Source organism: Neoarius graeffei, chromosome 15 (genome assembly GCF_027579695.1).
Source record: "Neoarius graeffei isolate fNeoGra1 chromosome 15, fNeoGra1.pri, whole genome shotgun sequence".
Taxonomy (NCBI): Eukaryota; Metazoa; Chordata; class Actinopteri; order Siluriformes; family Ariidae; genus Neoarius; species Neoarius graeffei.
The window spans coordinates 29,666,853-29,671,526 of NC_083583.1; positions in this window are offsets into that span (position 1 = coordinate 29,666,853).

The window sequence follows — 4,674 nt, forward strand, 5'->3', positions numbered from 1 at the left end:
TTCTCCTTGCAACCCTGCCATGCACACCATTGTTGTTCAGTGTTCTCCTGATGGTGGACTCATGAACAATAACATTAGCCAATGTGAGAGAGGCCTTCAGTTGCTTAGAAGTTACCCTGGGTTCCTTTGTGACCTCACCGACTATTACACACCTCGCTCTTGGAGTGATCTTTGTTGGTCGACCACTCCTGGGGAGGGTAACAATTGTCTTGAATTTCCTCCCTTTGTACACAATCTGTCTGACTGTGGATTGGTGGAGTCCAAACACTTTAGAGATGGTTTTGTAACCTTTTCCAGCCTGATGAGCATCAACAACACTTTTTCTGAGGTCCTCAGGAATCTCCTTTGTTCGTGCCATGATACACTTCCACAAACATGTGTTGTGAAGATCAGACTTTGATAGATCCCTGTTCTTTAAATAAAACAGGGTGCCCACTCACACCTGACTGTCATCCCATTGATTGAAAACACCTGACTCTAATTTCACCTTCAAATTAACTGCTAATCCTAGAGGTTCACATACTTTTGCCACTCACAGATATGTAATATCGGATCATTTTCCTCAATAAATAAATGACCAAGTATAATATTTTTGTCTCATTTGTTTACCTGGGTTCTCTTTATCTACTTTTAGGACTTGTGTGAAAATCTGAAGATGTTTTAGGTCATATTTATGCAGAAATATAGAAAATTCTAAAGGGTTCACAAACTTTCAAGCACCACTGTAGGTCATGAATGCAGATACAAACAACAGAAGAGCAGTTAGAGATTGAAGCAATGAAGCGTGATGGATCAGTACCATAAAAAATGGGGGAGGAAAGGTCATAACCACAGAGACCACAGCATGTATATATTCTACCCCAGATTTATAAAAGATTCTGGGTTATTGGCTTTGGGTTACTGATCAGAAGGTCACTAGTTCAAGCCCCAGCACTACCAAGCTGCTGCTGTTGGGCCCTTGAACTGGGCCCTTAACCCTTATTGCTCCATGGGCTCTGTATCATGGCTGACCCTGCATTCTGACCCCAACTTCCTAACAAGCTTGAATATGCAAATAAAAGAATTTCACTGTGTGTAATGCATATATGACAAATAAAGGCTTCTTCTTCTTCTTCTTCTTCTAATAAACTGTAGGTTTCATACATGTCAAGTTGTATGGTTTCCCTGCATTTTGTACAGAAAAATTAAATTTTTTGGCTAATACGGCGTACACTGATTTTCATGTGGGAAAATTACGTTTTGTATCAGAGATTTTTTCTGTTACTCCAAGAAAATTTTCTTAGCATCCACCATTTATTTTTTCAAACACGCATGCCCAATGAAACGGAACTATTTTCGATTTATGTGGTTTTATAGTTGCACGTGGTTTTCTCGGTCATTTAAGTCCATCGGCTTGGACTGCCCAGACTTCTGTGACGGCTGCAGAAGTTATGTTCTGCCAATTTCTCGTGGAACACAACGTCGCCCTGACTGTGGCAGACCATTTTTCACAGCTAGCGAAAAAAAAAAAAAAGCTTCTTGATTCAAAGATTGCACAGGTAAGCATTTGTGTTTTTTTTTAATTAAAAAAAAAAGTTTTTACTGTTTGCATGTAGGAAAGCTTCGTCCATTATCGTGATAATTTAGGGAGGTGATACTGAGAGTCGCCGTTTATACAACGGCAACTGTAGTTACCTGGCGATTTCTGGTTTCGCTTCCCTAAACATTTTAATTGCTGATAGACATTATATGTAGACACAGATGACCAACACCCGTTACTACCATCAGTCGTCAGTAAACTGGAAAAGTATTGAAGGAAGAGTAAAGGTGGTAACGATCATTGGTAACCTGTCTCTAAAATGTGTAGTAGGGGATGGAAGCAATTTAACACCATCTACATGTTTGCTGTGCTCTGATTTTCTTTTATTGACCAGGAAAATAATAGATATATATTGGGGAAAGGTCTTCGATGTAAAAACTGCTCTGGGTGCTGCCAGGTTTCCAGTGCTGAAACAACTTTTTACTGCTTTGCTGTGCCTCCCACATAGCAATGCAGATAGTGAGAGGGCTTTTTCATTGGTTAGGAAAATTCATACTGAGGACAGAAAAAATATGGCTGCAGACACATTAACTGCATATCTGCAAATTAAAATGAACTGTGATGAGGAGCTACAACTGCTACCCAAGCAGTGATATTATAGCTAGTGCCAAATCTGCAACATCTTTGTACAGCAAAGAACACTCCAAAAAGGAATAAGATTTAAATTCTTGTTATAAATTACTGGGAAGATTTTCAATTTAACTTCATAATTTATTAATATTTTCACTTATCCTTGTTTACATAATATACTTGATGTGGTTCAGTCATCTTTAGTTGGATCTAACACTGCTTGTGGTGTCAACACTTTTTTCTCAAATGGAACTTTTACTAACCTTCATTTACTGTTTGACATGATTAGATATAATTTATTACATGTAACCTACTATTTTAATTAACATACCTACTTAGTACTGCTGTTATATTTCAAGTAATTTTCTTTGGTGGAATGTAATATTGTAGGTGATGTCAACACTTGTCAAATAGAACTTTGTGTAATTTTTATGAACTATTTAATATTACATTTTATTTGCAAAATTTACATCAATAATTCTGGTATTACTGATACAATGTACATTAAATAATTAAGTTTATAGTTCAGTTAGTCATTCTCTTTAGTAGATAATTGTTTACTTGACTGTACATATAGTCCTTTTTAATTCAGTTGTTTGCTCTGGGATCTAAAATTTCTTTTTATTCAGTACATGCTTATGTGATCCCTTTAACTTGATGCAGTGTGATAAATATGCCTATTACAATAGGAGTGTATAATGTGGAATAAAACAATCGGTGCTTTGGATTATATATTGGAATTTTTTCTCGTGTATAAGGGCTCATGGGTGTATGTAAGGGAAAAGTACAGATTTTATAAGGGCATGGGTACCATAACTAAAGGTTGACATGTATGAGGTTTTGATAGCACAGGCTATCTAGTCTTAGAAATTAATTTTCCCCGATGTTTTTCTGTTGATGTGAGGCTGTCTATAGCAATTCTGTAAAGAAACCTTGTGTTTAAGAAACGATGTGGTCCTAGGGTGGAAGGTGGGATTTGTTGGAACTGAGTGGGAAAAATCATTTGAATTGTCTCGCTAGTTGCATGAGTAAACTAGAATTTGTGCCAGCATTATTTTACTTTATGTTACATTACATTACAATACAGGCATTTAGCAGATGCTCTTATACAGAATGACATAAAAGCATTAAAATAATTCCATAAGACCGCATACAGCATGCCAACTGTTTTATTCTGTTCATATTTATAATTATTTATATCACTGCTATAGGCCTACTATGTCATCAGACATGCAGACTGGACACAGTTTACATAATCTTAAAATGACAATACAGCTTACACTATAGCCTATATTGTTGTTTGTGATTGTCATCTTGTCAGTGTAGTAGAGTCAAATCTGGTCCAAATGTTGGATAAACAACATAAATGACCATGTCTGCCAACAACTGATAATCATAGAAGAAGCCAAAAAAAGTCAAAAAGGCTCATCATGAATTATGAAACAAGCATGCCCAAAAGCAACACAGCACATTCAAGAACTGCAACCCATTTCCATATTCCAGCATGAGCCCTCAGCAGGGAAAGTGATGGAACAAAGAACAAAGGGCAGGTCCTAAGCCACGAAAGGGTAGGCAGTGTGGTGATTTACAGCCAAAAACAGTGCTCAATAGCCAGCAACATCAGATTGCTGCATTCCGATGACACTGTCATAGGGATCAGGCCCAAGGATTCTTGCGGATCAGTGTCAAAATCAGTCATCAAGATTCTTACTCTGTTCCAAGATACAACCCTGATTCCAAAAAAGTTGGGACAAAGTACAAATTGTAAATAAAAACGGAATGCAATAATTTACAAATCTCAAAAACTGATATTGTATTCACAATAGAACATAGACAGCATATCAAATGTCGAAAGTGAGACATTTTGAAATTTCATGCCAAATATTGGCTCATTTGAAATTTCATGACAGCAACACATCTCAAAAAAATGTGGGACAGGGGCAATAAGAGGCTGGAAAAGTTAAAGGTACAAAAAAGGAACAGCTGGAGGACCAAAATGCAACTCATTAGGTCAATTGGCAATAGGTCATTAACATGACTGGGTATAAAAAGAGCATCTTGGAGTGGCAGCGGCTCTCAGAAGTAAAGATGGGAAGAGGATCACCAATCCCCCTAATTCTGCACCGACAAATAGTGGAGCAATATCAGAAAGGAGTTCGACAGTGTAAAATTGCAAAGAGTTTGAACATATCATCATCTACAGTGCATAATATCATCAAAAGATTCAGAGAATCTGGAAGAATCTCTGTGCGTAAGGGTCAAGGCCAGAAAACCATACTGGGTGCCCGTGATCTTTGGGCCCTTAGACGGCACTGCATCACATACAGGCATGTTTCTGTATTGAAAATCACAAAATGGGCTTAGGAATATTTCCAGAGAACATTATCTGTGAACACAATTCACCATGCCATCCGCCGTTGCCAGCTAAAACTCTATAGTTCAAAGAAGAAGCCGTATCTAAACATGATCCAGAAGCGTAGACGTCTTCTCTGGGCCAAGGCTCATTTAAAATGGACTGTGGCAAA